Raw genomic sequence first — 18,570 nt, 5'->3', positions numbered from 1 at the left:
ACCGCGTCCCCTCGCATGGCTCGCGCTTCGGGCACGGTGTCTCGCTGCGCTCGACACACTATTATATTCCCCTCTCCAGGTCCAGTGAGATGGTAAAGTATGAACAAGTCTGTTTTTGGGCAAAAATTCCTTCAAAATGTATGTCGGCAATTCAAATGTCAGTATGCTGAACATGTCGGCATAATAGATGTCGGTATTTTGACTGTCGGGATTATAGACGTCAGTATTGTGTCCACCGGTAAATCAACTGCTTCCCCTGGCGAGTATGGAGGGTGTTCTAGCACTGGAATCTGTTTCTCAGCCAAAAACTGCTTCACAGAGAGAGCTGTGTGGGCTGGTGCATTGTCCTGATGAAGGATGAAACTATTTTCCACAACTCTGACCTCTTTCTTCTGATTCCTTCCTGCAAAGTTTCTAGAACATTTTTGTAGTAATGTTGTTTCGCTGTTGCACCTTCTGGTACCCAAAACAACTCTCTTGATATCAAAGAAAACAATTAACATGGCTTTGACGTGCTATCTTCATTCTTGTTGATGATGTTTTACCAGTGCATGGACTGGCGTTTTGTCTCAGGACCATACTGGAAGGGGTGGTCTTCAGTATGCTGAATGTCGGGATCCCGGCGCACGGTATACCGGCGCCGGAATCCCGACACCCGGCATACCGACATATATTCTCCCTCGTGGGGGTCCACGACCCCCCTGGAGGGAGAATAAAATAGCTTGGCGCGCGTAGCGCGCCACCGTGCCCATAGCGAGCGCAGCGAGCCCGCAAGGGGCTCCTTTGCGCTCGCCACGGTGTCGGTATGCCGGCGGTCGGGCTCCCGGCGCCGGTATGCTGGTCGCCGGGAGCCCGGCCGCCGGCATACCATACTACACCCACTGGAAGACCCATGTTTCATCACTTTATCTAAAAAATGCCAATCTGCTTGAATTTGTTCCAAAATGTTTGTACAAATTTGCTTTTCTTTCTTCTCAGCAGTGGGATGCCTTGGAACCATCTTACCACAAAAGTTTGTTAGGTTAAGTTCTTGATGCAAAATTTGCCAAACAGTTATTTTCTTTGTTAATGTTTACCATTTATGCTATCATTCGGATGTCGAGATAATGGTCAATTCGAATAATTTAATTCCCCCCTCCCCACATTTTCATTTGTTTTTGATGTGCAATACCCTCTAGGACATTCACTATGTTCGACGCCCTCATGACCGTCACTAACTCTTTTGTGCCACTCAAACACACCTGCACATGACATAAAATCTGCCCCGTAAGCCTCGGTTAGCATATGGAAAGATTCGGTGGTCGCTTAGCTCAATTTAACTAACATTTTTAAATTAACACATGCTCTAATTTTGAACTAAGCATCTTTATGAAGCACGGGAAAAACACAACGGTGTGACAGCAACCTATCTCTGCGAGAGGGGTGAAACTTACACAGCCACTTTGGGACAGTCCAAGGTCAATGTTCCCCCACTCCTTTTTAACTCATGCAGTATGGTACATTTTTTTACAAGTAATCTTGTTATTTAACCCCTTAATTGACAAATCATTTTTTGAAAAGCCGCTCAGAAAATGTCAGGTTTTTTTTTAATGAGTGAACTAGTTGTAAAATGTGTATTTAACCTTATTCAAAATGATTTTAGTTGAGGGGGCGTGGCCTAGCTGGAGAAGAGAGCAGACCTGCTTCTGCTGCACTCCTCTATCCAGCAGTACTATTTGCCTTCATTGTCCCCCCTGGCCTGCTACAACCCTTATCTGAGGGCTCCCCTCTTCACCTAAAACCCCCCTGTACTCAGCAGTGCCCGCCGCGGAGCTGTTTTTACGGCTCCCGCAGGTTGCGGCCTAGGCACATCCAGAAGCCAGGGACTCGCGTACTCCCGGCGCCCGCGTTTTGAGCTCCACGGCGGAGCCGGAAAGAGTCGTGGACCCCGCCGGAGCCTCTGCAGCCACCCAATAAGCTCCTCTGACCCCCATAGAGGTCACCAGGTGGGGCAATTAGCCGTGGGGGACCCCTGGCAGGTGGAGAAAGTGGGGACACAGGCTCCCAGGAAGGTGCGACGGCCATCTTGATTTATACTCCTGCTGCTAGATCCACTATAATTGTCTTGCCCAGACGTCATGCTTAAACGCCCTGCTCCCCTGGATGGAAGATACTGAGCCTTCACCCCTCTCCTGCCTGCTGCCATCTGGATTCCATCATTGAGAGGTATATGGTGGGAAGCACACCACAGCTCTGTTTTGCAGCATTTAAAGCACAGCGCTGCTGGACCCGAGGTGTGTATCGGTCCACTCACCCCTCTCTCCCGGCTGGGAGCCTCTCATCTGGACCCCGCAGAATGGAGATGACCCTCTGCCAGGTCATGTGTGAAATCGATCTTCTGATGTAGCGCAGATTACCTGCCAGCCACCACCCGTGTCTTTTTATGCTTACCTAAATCTACGTAATTTATTCTGCGAGATCCTGAGCTTCTTTATTATTATCCTCATTCTGCCTACAGAACCTCACTCCGTTGGAATGCCTCCTAAAAAGGTCAAAGGGGTGCTGCCCCCTAGAGTATCTTTTCCGCCTCAGAAAACGTCATCGGCCGCCTCTTCTCTGCGGAAGTCTCCGGCCGCCGCTTCTCCGCAAAATTCCCCTAGCAGCCCTGCCTCCCTGCCAGGGTTTGACCCTGAATCTGATGCACCTCTCACGGTCAAAACTCTGTATCAAGCCCTCTCAGCATTTAAATCGGAGCTGACTCAAGACCTCACAGCGGCCCTTCGGGAGGTTAAGACGGAGCTGCACGCTATCGGCGACCGTACGGACCGTCTAGAGAGGAAAGTAGAGGAATTGGTCTCGTCCCATAATGACCTCATAACGGCCCACGACCAGCAGCAAAGTGACCTGGAGGCGTTTAAACTCAAAATTGCAGATATAGAGGACAGATCCCGGCGGAATAATATTAAGATCCGTGGCATCCCCGACTCCGTGCAGAATTCCGAGTTGGAAAATTATGCTACTGTCTTGTTCCAGAAGCTTCTGCCTAGATCTGACGCTAGAGAGTTACTTATCGACAGAATTCACAGACTGCCTAAACCGCGCTCAGTTGCCCCCTCGCTTCCGAGAGATACACTCCTGAGGGTACATTTCTTCACAGTCAAGGAACGCATCCTGAAAACGGCCAGAGAAGCAGGCGACTCCGACTCAGATGTTCTTGGAGGTTTACAATTATTCCCGGACTTCTCCGCTCTCACCTTGGCCAAACGACGAGCATTTCTCACCGTTACTTTGGCACTTAGCGACCAAGACATCACATACAGATAGGGTTTTCCGGTGAAGCTTGTCATCTCGTATGGAAATAAGTCTTACACGGTGACTTCATTGGAGACTGGAGTCAAATTACTAGCTGAGTGGGATATCTCTGTTACACTTCCTCCTGGATCCAAGAAACAGCCCACCATCCGCTCGGAATGGATCACCGCCTGACGCTGATACAACCAGCCTAGGATTTCAAATTGAACTGTCTCTGGCACCGTCATCGCAGAACGGACTTGATCATTGTCCCTGTTGGGGTCACGTGAGTTGCCCTGCGCCCTGTTGTGATGGCGGTCCACTAGCCTCTCATGTTATATTTGAGTTTATTTGTTTTTTTCTTATATCTATATCTTTTTGTATTATTTTCATGTGTTCGCATGTATATTGTGGGTAAGCATATTTGTTTCTGCTTACGTTTACTTTTTCTGTATAGCTCCATGGGTGGTGGCGCTAGGCCACATGTTCCCCCCTGGTAATATACTACTGCATTTTTTTACCTTCCTTGCAGTAGTTATGCCGACCCGATACACTGGGTCGTTTTTGTTTTTCCCTCCCCCCTCGCCCCCATGTTCCCTTCCTTCCCCCCCCCCCACCCTCTGTTTTATGATGTAGGTACTCGCTACTCGAGACAATTCTATTTTTGTTTATGTCAAGGTCCTTCACCTCTAACAATGTACTTTAACCTGCCCCGATGGTCCAGATATTATCTATGAATGTCAAGGGGCTGAATTCCCCTAATAAGCGTAGGCTGGCTTTGGGTTATTTTACTAAGAATAAAGCTGATATAGTTACCCTACAGGAGACACATTTTTCATCTGTAGCACCCCCTATTTTTAAAGATCGGAGGTTCCCTCTAGGTTATTTTGCTAACGGGCCTTTTAAGAGGAACGGTGTGGCTATATTATTTAGGGACTCCGTCTCCTTCGTTTTGCACTCTCAGTTGGCTGATAAGAATGGCCAGTACCTTATACTGAGCGGCCTTTTATACGACAAGCCGGTCACTCTGGTCTCGGCATATGCCCCAAACTCAAACCAAGTAGCTTTTATCAGAAAGCTTTGTGTGGCTATTCAGAGGATTCGTACGGGCTCTCTTTTGCTCACGGGAGATTTTAATTTAGTCCTTGACCCTAAATTGGACAGGTCTCCTAGGACCTCTCCCCCCGCCTCCGCAAATGCCAACTCCTTAGCCTTTCGTAACCTCTTGGCTGAATTTGATCTCTATGACATATGGCGAGTACAAAACCCCACAGGACGGGAGTACACTTACTATTCCCCCGTCCACAACTCTTACTCCCGTATTGATTTTATATTTTCGGACAAATGGACTCTCCAGTTCGCCAGATCCTTAGACATTCTCCCTATAACTTGGTCTGACCACGCCCCGCTGATTCTTGAATGGAGTGTAGCTTGCCAACACTCTCCCCCCCGCCCGTGGAGACTCTCTCCTCATTTGCTGTCCAACCCAGTCTCAAAAAAAATTATAGTTGACAGTATTTCGTCCTATATGGAATTTAATTCCCCCTCAGACACGTCCACCCTGAACTTCTGGTGCGCACATAAGGTTGTTATACGGGGAGCAGCGATTCAGGCGGGAGCACAGCTCAAGAAACTCAACCTACAACGCCAGGTTGATCTGGAGCTCAAACTGAAGGAATTAGAGGACAAAAACCAATCTAGACCTACGAAATCCTTACAGAAGCAGTTAGTCGATATCAGATCTCAACTCCAGACATTACTAATGGCGCGCACCCAGGCTTCCTTGAATAGGATACGCCAGAAGTTTTATCTAACGGGGAACAGGCCGGGGAAAATGCTAGCCCGGAAGCTTAGGGCTCAACAGGCGCGGAATAGAATCAAGCTCATTATATCCCCCACAGGCACCAAAATATCTAACCCAAGAGAGATAGCGAACCAATTTGCCAAATTTTACTCCCAACTTTATAACCTCGCATCAGACCCTGACACCCCACAACCCACCCCTTCCTCTATCAACTCCTTCTTAGCGGATTTAAACCTTCCACATATCTCAGATGATCAACTAGCATTGCTGAATGCCCCATGGTCTTTATCAGAAACCCTTCAGGTGATCAAGTCCCTCCCCCGGGGTAAGGCGCCTGGCCCCGATGGCTTTATTAATGACTTCTATGTTTCATTTCAAGACCTTCTAGCTCTTTCTTTGGTGGCAGTCTACACCGATATTACCTCTCAGGGCACTCTCCCTCAGGAGATGCTAGAGGCACGTATTGTCACGATCCCTAATCCGGGTAAAGATGCGACCTTTTGCCAAAATTATCGCCCCATTGCGTTACTGAATGGGGATATTAAAATATATGCTAAATTAATCGCCTCTCGATTGAACACCCTCCTCCCCTCCCTGATACATCCGGACCAGGTTGGCTTTATCCCGGGAAGACAGGTGTCCGACAATACACGCAGGGTATTCAACCTTGTCGATTCTCTAACCCCAAAGCAAGGTCTCCTACTGCTATCTTTGGACGCAGAGAAGGCCTTTGATCGTTTAAACTGGTCTTATATGCGAGAAGTCCTACTAAAATTTGGCCTACGTGACCATATCCTCTCGTCAATATTAGCTCTATATAGCTCCCCGACGGCCCGGGTATTCAGTAATGGTTTTTTATCTAGTTCTTTTCCAATCTATAACGGTACCCGCCAGGGCTGCCCTCTCTCCTCTCTCATATTCGTTCTGGCCATAGAACCACTGGCGGCTAGGCTTCGTGCGGACCCGCAATTCCCTGGACTGAGGTTGGGCGTCACGTCGCACAAACTATGTTTGTTCGCAGATGATGTTCTTTTATTTGTAACAGATCCAAATACAACACTCCCCCACTTACACAATGTTTTAGATAGGTATTCTGCAGCATCGTATTATAAATTAAATGCCTCCAAGACAGATGCTTTGCCCATCAATCTCTCTAACTCTTTGCCCCTACTACGCGCTAAGTATCCATATAATTGGCAAACATCCTCGATACGATATCTGGGTATATATATCCCTCCATCTTCCTCTTCTGTGTTTGAGGTCAATCTTCCTCCTCTGCTGTCCTCCCTGCAGTTGTTTACCAAATCATGGCTCAACTATGAGGTTTCCTGGATGGGCCGTTTGGCCGCCTTCAAGATGTCGCTGCTCCCCAAATTAATGTTCTTGTTTCGCACTATTCCTTTTATCTTCCCCAAGAAGTATCTAGATAAAGCCACCACGATCCTCACTAATTATATATGGTCTTCACGACCGCCTAAACTTGCCCGCGCGAGGATGTCCCTACCAAGGAGAGTTGGTGGCCTGGATATGCCCAATCTATCAATGTACCAGGAGGCCTCCCTTCTGGCCCAGATTAAAGAATTCCACAAAAACGTACCTCCGGGGTGGACGTGTTTAGAGGAGGGGACCTGCCCCCGTTTTCCCCTGAAAGATATTTTTTTGATCCCTAGAACCCTTCGCCCACGGAGCTTAAACCTCCTCCCCTCTACCCGAGCCACGCTCCAAGTTTGGGACAAATTGACTGCGGCCATATCCCCTTCATATCATAATTTCTCGCTGATATCGCTACGTACGGTGGCCGCCCTGGTCCCTAATCTTAACCTGGCGGGCTGGAGGTCCAGGGGGATGGAGGTCCTGGGAGACTTGTTTAATGGATCTGTGCTCGCCTCCTTTTCTGATATACAGGGACGCTTCTCTCTGCCTGACTCTGAGAGGCTTCGATATTCCCAAATACAGCACTGGTGGACTAGCCTCCACCTCTCCCCCTCCCCACCGCCACCTGGTATTCAGCAAGCTATAGGCCGATTCTCCTGTGCCACTTCTAGAGGGGAGATCTCCTTCTGGTATAAAACATTGCTCTCATTACTCCCTGCTCCTAAATCTAAAGCCCAAATCAGGTGGGAGGCAGATGTGGGATGTGTTCTCCAGGATTCTCAATGGCACCGTATTTTTATGTCATCTTTTACCATGTCTAAATGCCTGAATCACTCCGAAATGCATGTTAAGCTACTCCATAGATTATACCTTACACCGGAAAGGCTACATACGATCTGGCCTGCATGTTCGAAGTTTTGTTGGCGTCTATGCGGAGAGGTAGGCCACCTCTTCCATATTTTTTGGTCATGCCCCCCGGTCCAGGCGTACTGGTCAGAAATATTTGGCCTTATCAATAAAGTTTTGAATCTTGACCTGTCCCCCTCCCCCCTTATAGCTTTACTGAATACATACCCACGAGGCGTGGATGTACATCTACACTATGTCTTGGGCCACATCTGTCTGGCCGCGCGGGCGGCTTTAGCCCAAAACTGGAAACAAACCACGCTGCCTCCATTGCTGAAGGTAATACACAAAATACAGCTGCACTTTTTGATGGAGACTGAACACATCCCATACTCCTTCACTCCTAAATCTCCTTTTGTGCGCTGGATGCCTTGGCATCTGTTTACCACGGAAGGTGAAGGTGCTGCATTGATGTTACGCCCCCTCCCCCCTAGACAGCCACCTCCCAGCCCCATCGGCTGATGGGGCCTCCTCCCCCCCTTCTAAGACCACAATGAACCCCTATTTGGGTTGTATTTATAGTGAGCCCATTGCCGTCCTTCCATCTCTATAAATGCCTTTCTTTTTTTTTTTTTCCTTATGATGTACCTGTGTGATCGACTTTGAACTGTTTGCACTTATTTGCACATGTCTATTGTAACGTTCACTTCTGTGTTTATGTACCTACTCCCCCCCCTCCCTCTTCCTTCTGTATCCCTGTTTGCAATGCAAAAAATTCAATAAAAATAAGAATTTACTTACCGATAATTCTATTTCTCGGAGTCCGTAGTGGATGCTGGGGTTCCTGAAAGGACCATGGGGAATAGCGGCTCCGCAGGAGACAGGGCACAAAAAGTAAAGCTTTAGGATCAGGTGGTGTGCACTGGCTCCTCCCCCTATGACCCTCCTCCAAGCCTCAGTTAGGTACTGTGCCCGGACGAGCGTACACAATAAGGAAGGATTTATGAATCCCGGGTAAGACTCATACCAGCCACACCAATCACACTGTACAACCTGTGATCTGAACCCAGTTAACAGTATGATAACAGCGGAGCCTCTGAAAAGATGGCTCACAACAATAATAACCCGATTTTTGTAACTATGTACAAGTAATGCAGATAATCCGCACTTGGGATGGGCGCCCAGCATCCACTACGGACTCCGAGAAATAGAATTATCGGTAAGTAAATTCTTATTTTCTCTATCGTCCTAGTGGATGCTGGGGTTCCTGAAAGGACCATGGGGATTATACCAAAGCTCCCAAACGGGCGGGAGAGTGCGGATGACTCTGCAGCACCGAATGAGAGAACTCCAGGTCCTCCTTAGCCAGGGTATCAAATTTGTAGGATTTTACAAACGTGTTTGCCCCTGACTAAATAGCCGCTCGGCAAAGTTGTAAAGCCGAGACCCCTCGGGCAGCCGCCCAAGATGAGCCCACCTTCCTTGTGGAATGGGCATTTACATATTTTGGCTGTGGCAGGCCTGCCACAGAATGTGCAAGCTGAATTGTATTACACATCCAACTAGCAAAAGTCTGCTTAAAAGCAAGAGCACCCAGTTTGTTGGGTGCATACAGGATAACAGCAAGTCAGTTTTCCTGACTCCAGCCGTCCTGGAACCTATATTTTCAGGGCCCTGACCACATCTAGCAACTTGGAGTCCTCCAAGTCCCTAGTAGGCGCAAGACACCACAATAAGCTGGTTCAGGTGAAACACTGACACCACCTTAGGGAGAGAACTGGGGACGAGTCCGCAGCTCTGCCCTGTCCGAATGGACAAACAGATATGGGCTTTTTTGAGAAAAAAACCACCAATTTGACACTCGCCTGGTCCAGGCCAGGTCCAAGAGCATGTTCACTTTTCATGTGAGATGCTTCAAATCCACAGATTTGACTGGTTTTAAACCAATGTGTTTTGAGGAATCCCAGAACTACGTTGAGATCCCACAGTGCCACTGGAGGCACAAAAGGGGGTTGTATATGCAATACTCCCTTGACAAACTTCTGGACTTCAGGAACTGAAGCCAATTCTTTCTGGAAGAAAAATCGACAGGGCCGAAATTTGAACCTTAATGGACCCCAATTTGAGGCCCATAGACACTCCTGTTTGCAAGAAATGCAGGAATCGACCGAGTTGAAATTTCTTCGTGGGGCCTTCCTGGCCTCACACCACGCAACATATTTTCGCCACATGTGGTGATAATGTTGTGCGGTCACCTCCTTTCTGGCTTTGACCAGGGTAGGAATGACCTCTTCCTGAATGCCTTTTCCCTTAGGATCCGGCGTTCCACCGCCATGCCGTCAAACGCAGCTGCGGTAAGTCTTGGAACAGACATGGTACTTGCTGAAACAAGTCCCTTCTTAGCGGCAGAGGCCATAAGTCCTCTGTGAGCATCTCTTGAAGTTCCGGGTACCAAGTCCTTCTTGGCCAATCCGGAGCCATGAGTATAGTTCTTACTCCTCTACGTCTTATAATTCTCAGTACCTTAGGTATGAAAAGCAGAGGATGGAACACATACACCGACTGGTACACCCACGGTGTTACCAGAACGTCCACAGCTATTGCCTGAGGGTCTCTTAACCTGGCGCAATACCTGTCCCGTTTTTTGTTCAGACGGGACGCCATCATGTCCACCTTTGGTAATTCCCAACGGTTTACAATTATGTGGAAAACTTCCCCATGAAGTTCCCACTCTGCCGGGTGGAGGTCGTGCCTACTGAGGAAGTCTGCTTCCCAGTTTCCATTCCCGGAATGAAACACTGCTGACAGTGCTATCACATGATTTTCCGCCCAGCGAAAAGTCCTTGCAGTTTTTGCCACTGCCCTCCTGCTTCTTGTGCCGCCCTGTCTATTTACGTGGGCGACTGCCGTGATGTTTTATCCCACTGGATCAATACCGGCTGACCTTGAAGCAGAGGTCTTGCTAAGCTTAGAGCATTATAAATTTACCCTTAGCTATATTTATGTGGAGAAAAATCTCCAGACTTGATCACACTCCCTGGAAATTTTTTCCTTGTGTGACTGCTCCCCAGCCTCTCGGGCTGGCCTCCGTGGTCACCAACATCCAAAACTGAATGCCGAATCTGCGGCCCTCTAGAAGATGAGCACTCTGTAACCACCACAGGAGAGACACCCTTGTCCTTGGATATAGGGTTATCCGCTGATGCATCTGAAGATGCGATCCGGACCATTTGTCCAGCAGATCCCACTGAAAAGTTCTTGCATGAAATCTGCCGACTGGAATTGTTTCGAAGGAAGTCACCATTTTTTTACCATGGCCCTTGTGCAATGATGCACTGATTTTAGGAGGTTCCTGACTAGCTCGGATAACTCCCTGGCTTTCTCTTCCGGGAGAAACACCTTTTTCTGGACTGTGTCCAGAATCATCCCTAAGCACAGGAGACTTGTTGTCGGGATCAGCTGCGATTTTGGAATATTTAGAATCCACCCCTGCTGTTGTAACAGTATCCGAGATAGTGCTACTCCGACCTCCAACTGTTCCCTGGACTTTGCCCTTATCAGGAGATCGTCCAAGTAAGGGATAATTAAGACGCCTTTTCTTCGAAGAAGAACCATCATTTCGGCCATTACCTTGGTAAAGACCCGGGGTGCCGTAGACAATCCAAACGGCAGCGTCTGAAACTGATAGTGACAGTTCTGTACCACGAACCTGAGGTACCCTTAGTGATAAGGGCAAATTTGGGACATGGAGGTAAGCATCCCTGATGTCTCGGGACACCAGAGAGTCCCCTTCTTCCCGGTTCGTTATCACTGCTCTGAGTGACTCCATCTTGATTTGAACCTTTGTAAGTGTTCAAATTTTTTTAGATTTAGAATAGGTCTCACCTAGCCTTCTGGCTTCAGTACCACAATATAGTGTGGAATAATACCCCCTTTTCTTGTTGTAGGAGGGGTAATTTAATTATCACCTGCTGGGAATACAGCTCGTGAATTTTTTCCCATACTGCCTCCTTGTCGGAGGGAGACCTTGGTAAAGCAGACTTCAGGAGCCTGCGCAGGGGAAACGTCTCGACATTCCAAACTGTACCCCTGGGATACTACTTGTAGGATCCAGGGGTCCTGTACGGTCTCAGCGTCATGCTGAGAGCTTGTCAGAAGCGGTGGAACGCTTCTGTTCCTGGGAATGGGTTGCCTGCTGCAGTCTTCTTCCCTTTCCTCTATCCCTGGGCAGATATGACTCTTATAGGGACGAAAGGACTGAAGCTGAAAAGACGGTGTCTTTTTCTGCAGAGATGTGACGTAAAAACGGTGGATTTTCCAGCAGTTGCCGTGGCCACCAGGTCCGATGGACCGACCCCAAATAACTCCTCTTCCTTTATACGGCAATACACCTTTGTGCCGTTTGGAATCTGCATCACCTGACCACTGTCGTGTCCATAAACATCTTCTGGCAGATATGGACATCGCACTTACTCTTGATGCCAGAGTGCAAATATCCCTCTGTGCATCTCGCATATATAGAAATACATCCTTTAAATGCTCTATAGTCAATAAAATACTGTCCCTGTCAAGGGTATCAATATTTTTAGTCAGGGAATCCGACCAAGCCACCCCAGCTCTGCACATCCAGGCTGAGGCGATCGCTGGTCGCAGTATAACACCAGTATGTGTGTATATACTTTTTATGATATTTTTCCAGCCTCCTGTCAGCTGGCTCCTTGAGGACGGCCCTATCTATAGACGGTACCGCCACTTGTTCTGATAAGCGTGTGAGCGCCTTATCCACCCTAAGGGGTGTTTCCCAACGCGCCCTAACTTCTGGCGGGAAAGGGTATACCGCCCATATTTTCTATCGGGAGGAACCCACGCATCATCACACACTTCATTTAATTTATCTGATTCAGGAAAAACTACGGTAGTTTTTTCACATCCCACATAATACCCTCTTTTGTGGTACTTGTAGTATCAGAAATATGTAACACCTCCTTCATTGCCCTTAACGTGTGGCCCTAATAAGGAATACGTTTGTTTATTCACCGTCGACACTGGATTCAGTGTCCCTGTCTGTGTCGACCGACTAAAGTAAACGGGCGTTTTAAAACCCCTGACGGTGTTTTTGAGACGTCTGGACCGGTACTAATTGTTTGTCGGCCGTCTCATGTCGTCAACCGACCTTGCAGCGTGTTGACATTATCACGTAATTCCCTAAATAAGCCATCCATTCCGGTGTCGACTCCCTAGAGAGTGACATCACCATTACAGGCAATTGCTCCCCTCCTCACCAACATCGTCCTCATACATGTCGACACACACGTACCGACACACAGCACACACACAGGGAATGCTCTGATAGAGGACAGGACCCCACTAGCCCTTTGGGGAGACAGAGGGAGAGTTTGCCAGCACACACCAAAAACGCTATAATTATATAGGGACAACCTTATATAAGTGTTTTCCCTTATAGCATCTTTTTTATATATATTTCTAACGCCAAATTAGTGCCCCCCCTCTCTGTTTTAACCCTGTTTCTGTAGTGCAGTGCAGGGGAGAGCCTGGGAGCCTTCCCTCCAGCCTTTCTGTGAGGGAAAATGGCGCTGTGTGCTGAGGAGATAGGCCCCGCCCCTTTTTCGGCGGCCTCGTCTCCCGCTCTTAACGGATTCTGGCAGGGGTTAAATATCTCCATATAGCCCCCGGAGGCTATATGTGAGGTATTTTTAGCCAAAAAAGGTTTTCATTTGCCTCCCAGGGCGCCCCCCTCCCAGCGCCCTGCACCCTCAGTGACTGCCGTGTGAAGTGTGCTGAGAGGAAAATGGCGCACAGCTGCAGTGCTGTGCGCTACCTTAAGAAGACTGAGGAGTCTTCTGCCGCCGATTCTGGACCTCTTCTCGTTTCAGCATCTGCAAGGGGGCCGGCGGCGAGGCTCCGGTGACCATCCAGGCTGTACCTGTGATCGTCCCTCTGGAGCTAATGTCCAGTAGCCAAGAAGCCAATCCATCCTGCACGCAGGTGAGTTCACTTCTTCTCCCCTAAGTCCCTCGTTGCAGTGATCCTGTTGCCAGCAGGACTCACTGTAAAATAAAAAAACCTAAGCTAAACTTTTCTAAGCAGCTCTTTAGGAGAGCCACCTAGATTGCACCCTTCTCGGCCGGGCACAAAAATCTAACTGAGGCTTGGAGGAGGGTCATAGGGGGAGGAGCCAGTGCACACCACCTGATCCTAAAGCTTTACTTTTTGTGCCCTGTCTCCTGCGGAGCCGCTATTCCCCATGGTCCTTTCAGGAACCCCAGCATCCACTAGGACGATAGAGAAAACTATTGATGACAAAATGATTTTAGTTAAAATAATAATACTACTTAAACATCGGTCACCAACATCGGAACATTGAGACCATAAGAAACATTGCGGCTTTCATTTTGAAAGCCGGGACAGCCACCAGGTCCACAGGAGCGGCTTGATGAGGGGGGGGGGGGGGTCATTTACATTTCCTCAGTGGCTGCTATTGCCTGCAGCGCAGACCTCTGCCGGCGCCGCTCCTCGGATCTATGGGAGAGACGTCATGACGTCTCTCCCATAGCACAGCATAGACAGACACTAGAGGTCAATTATGACCCCTAGCGTCTGTGTCAGTCCCACAATGCTGTGCGTTGCGCGATGACGTCATCGCGCACCGCACAGCAAATGTCCTCTCCACGAAGGGAGAATAGACGCGTAGTGTCTAGTTCCCTTAACAGCGGGGGGCACAGTAGCATAGTAGTGGATCTTGCCATGGTGCGGCGCCCTCCGGATGGCGCCGACGCCCCGGGCAAAAGTCCTGCTTGCCCGTGGCTAGATCCGCTACTGATTGGCAGCATGGCAAACACTGGGGGAGGGTGCAGGGAGGTCCCTTCCGGTCCCTGACAGCAGCAGCGGAGGGATGTTTCTCTGCCAATACTGTATATCTGACTGGTCGCATCAGATAAGACACTTGCTGGTATGGTCGTATCTGATGCGATCATGCCAGGCAAGTGATGAATAGCCACACTGTAGAGTGCCCCCAATTCATATTATGCCACACTATAGCGCCTCCATGTCATACTGTGACACAATACAGTTCCCCAGTTCATAGTATGTAACATTATAATGCCCTTCAGTTCATTTTATACCACATTACAATAAGCAGGTGACCCAGGGGCATAACTTGATATATTGTAGGCAGCAAGGCAGAAGTTTGTAAGGGCGCCTATGTATCACACATGGGGGAAAAGAGGGGTGGGAGTCCGCACTGGAAAATTGATAAGTAGGAATAATGGAAATCTCAAAAAAATCTGAAGAACAAACCTTTTATTTTCAAAATGGTGAAAAAATAAGATTTTACTCACCGGTAAATCTATTTCTCGTAGTCCGTAGTGGATGCTGGGACTCCGTAAGGACCATGGGGAATAGCGGCTCCGCAGGAGACTGGGCACAACTAAAGAAAGCTTTAGGACTACCTGGTGTGCACTGGCTCCTCCCACTATGACCCTCCTCCAGACCTCAGTTAGGATACTGTGCCCGGAAGAGCTGACACAATAAGGAAGGATTTTGAATCCCGGGTAAGACTCATACCAGCCACACCAATCACACCGTATAACTCGTGATACTGTACCCAGTTAACAGTATGAAATATAACTGAGCCTCTCAACACATGGCTCAACAATAACCCTTTAGTTAGGCAATAACTATATACAAGTATTGCAGACAATCCGCACTTGGGATGGGCGCCCAGCATCCACTACGGACTACGAGAAATAGATTTACCGGTGAGTAAAATCTTATTTTCTCTGACGTCCTAAGTGGATGCTGGGACTCCGTAAGGACCATGGGGATTATACCAAAGCTCCCAAACGGGCGGGAGAGTGCGGATGACTCTGCAGCACCGAATGAGCAAACTCTAGGTCCTCCTCAGCCAGGGTATCAAACTTGTAGACTCTTGCAAAAGTGTTTGAACCCGACCAAGTAACAGCTCGGCAAATTTGTAAAGCCGAGACCCCTCGGGCAGCCGCCCAAGAAGAGCCCACTTTCCTCGTGGAATGGGCTTTTACAGATTTAGGGTGCGGCAGTCCAGCCGCAGAATGTGCAAGTTGAATCGTGCTACAGATCCAGCGAGCAATAGTCTGCTTAGAAGCAGGAGCACCCAGCTTGTTGGGTGCATACAGGATAAATCGTGAGTCAGTTTTCCCGACTCCAACCGTCCTGGAAACATATATTTTTCAGGGCCCTGACCACGTCCAGTAACTTGGAATCCTCCAAGTCCCAAGTAGCCGCAGGCACCACAATAGGTTGGTTCACATGAAAAACTGATACCACCTTAGGAAGGAATTGGGAACGAGTCCTCAATTCCGCCCTATCCATATAAAAAAATTAGATAAGGGCTTTTGCATGATAAAGCCGCTAATTCTGATACACGCCTGGCCGACGCCAAGGCCAACAGCATGACCACTTTCCACGTGAGGTATTTTAGCTCCACGGATTTAAGTGGCTCAACCCAATGCGACTTCAGGAAATCCAACACCACGTTGAGATCCCACGGTGCCACTGGAGGCACAAACGGGGGCTGACTATGCAGCACTCCCTTAACAAAAGTCTGAACTTCAGGCAGTGAAGTCAGTTCTATTTTGGAAGAAAATCGATAGAGCCGAAATCTGGACCTTAATGGAACCCAATTTTAGGCCCATAGTCACCCCTGACTGTAGGAAGAGCAGAAATCGACCTAGCTGAAATTCCTCCGTTGGGGCCTTCCTGGCCTCACAGCACGCAACATATTTCTGCCATATGCGGTGATAATGGTTTGCGTTCACTTCTTTCCTAGCTTTAATTAGCGTAGGGATAACTTCCTCCGGAATGCCCTTTTCCTTCAGGATCCGGCGTTCAACCGCCATGCCGTCAAACGCAGCCGCGGTACGTCTTGGAACAGACAGGCCCCCTGCTGCAGCAGGTCCAGTCTGAGCGGCAGAGGCCATGGGTCCTCTGAGATCATTTCTTGGAGTTCTGGGTACCAAGCTCTTCTTGGCCAATCCGGAACAATGAGTATAGTTCTTACTCCTCTCCTTATTATTCTCATTACCCTGGGTATGAGAGGCAGAGAAGGGAACACATACACCGACTGGTACACCCACGGTGTTACCAGAGCGTCCACAGCGATCGCCTGAGGGTCCCTTGACCTGGCGCAATATCTTTTTAGCTTTTTGTTGAGGCGGGACGCCATCATGTCCACCTGTGGCCTTTCCCAACGGTATACCATCATTTGGAAGACTTCTGGATGAAGTCCCCACTCTCCCGGGTGGAGGTCGTGTCTGCTGAGAAAGTCTGCTTTCCAGTTGTCCACTCCGGGAACGAACACTGCTGACAGTGCTAACACATGATTTCCCGCCCATCGGAGAATCCTTGTGGCTTCTGCCATCGCCATCCTGCTTCTTGTGCCGCCCTGTCGGTTTACATGAGCGACCGCCGTGATGTTGTCTGACTGGATCAGCACCGGCCGGTGTTGAAGCAGGGGTCTAGCCTGACTTAGGGCATTGTAAATGGCCCCTAGTTCCAGAATATTTTTTTTGTGTAGGGAAGTTTCCTGACTTCCATAGTCCTTGGAAGTTTCTTCCCTGTGTGACTGCCCCCCAGCCTCGAAGGCTGGCATCCGTGGTCACCAGGACCCAGTCCTGTATGCCGAATCTGCGGCCCTCTAGAAGATGAGCACTCTGCAGCCACCACAACAGCGACACCCTGGCCCTTGGAGACAGGGTTATCCGCCGATGCATCTGAAGATGCGACCCAGACCACTTGTCCAACAGATCCCACTGGAAGATCCTTGCATGGGACCTGGCGAATGGAATTTCTTCGTAAGAAGCTACCATCTTTCCCAGGGCTCGCGTGCATTGATGCACCGACACCTGTATTTGTATTAGGAGGTCTCTGTCTAGAGACGACAACTCCTTGGACTTCTCCTCCGGGAGAAACCCTTTTTATCCTGTTCTGTGTCCAGAACCATACCCAGGAACAGTAGACGCGTCGTAGGAACCAGCTGCGACTTTGGAATATTCAGAATCCAGCCGTGTTGTTGTAGCACTTCCCGTGATAGTGCTACTCCGACGAACAACTGCTCCCTGGACCTCGCCTTTATAAGGAGATCGTCCAAGTACGGGATAATTATTTCGGCCATTACCTTGGTAAATACCCTCGGTGCCGGGGACAGACCAACGGCAACGTCTGGAATTGGTAATGACAATCCTGTACCACAATTTTGAGGTACTCCTGGTGAGGAGGGTAAATAGGGACATGCAGGTAAGCATCCTTGATGTCCAGTGATACCATGAAATTCTCCAGGCTTGCAATAATCGCCCTGAGCGATTCCATTTTGAACTTGAACCTTCGTATATAAGTGTTCAAGGATTTCAATTTTAGAATGGGTCTCACCGAACCGTCTGGTTTCGGTACCACAAACATTTTGGAATAGTAACCCCGGCCTTGTTGAAGGAGGGGTACCTTGATTTCACCTGCTGGAAGTACAGCTTGTGAATTGCCGCCAGTACTACCTCCCTTTCTCCGAGGGCAGCAGGCAAGGCTGATGTGAGGTAACGGCGAGGGGGAGTCGCCTCGAACTCCAGCTTGTATCCCTGTGATACTACTTGCAGAACCTAGGGATCCACCTGTGGGCAAGCCCACTGGTCCCTGAAGTTCCCGAGACGCGCCCCCACCGCACCTGTCTCCACCTGTGGAGCCCCAGCGTCATGCGGTGGACTCAGAGGAAGCGGGGGAAGATTTTTGATCCTGGGAACTGGCTGTCTGGTACAGCTTTTTCCTTCTTCCCTTGTCTCTGTGCAGAAAGGAAGCGCCTTTGACCCGCTTGCTTTTCTGAAGCCGAAAGGACTGTACCTGAAAATACGGTGCTTTCTTAGGCTGTGAGGAAACCTGAGGTAAAAATTTTTCTTCCCAGCTGTTGCTGTGGATACGAGGTCCCAGAGACCATCCCCAAACAATTCCTCACCCTTATAAGGCAGAATCTCCATGTGCCTTTTAAAGGCAGCATCACCTGTCCACTGCCGGGTTTCTAATACCCTCCTGGCAGAATGGACATTGCATTAATTCTGGATGCCAGCCGGCAAATATCCCTCTGTGCATCCTTTATATATAAGACAACGGGGTATATTTACTAAGATTCGTATTTTCCCGTTTGAGGTCAAAGTTCAATCACGAATGACATCGAAAGTGTAAATATGCAACTTTTTGAATTGATTACGACTAATTTGCTAAGCTGCCGTATTCTG

Source organism: Pseudophryne corroboree, chromosome 2 (assembly GCF_028390025.1).
Source record: "Pseudophryne corroboree isolate aPseCor3 chromosome 2, aPseCor3.hap2, whole genome shotgun sequence".
NCBI lineage: Eukaryota > Metazoa > Chordata > Amphibia > Anura > Myobatrachidae > Pseudophryne > Pseudophryne corroboree.
Note: the sequence above shows the minus strand (reverse complement) of the source record.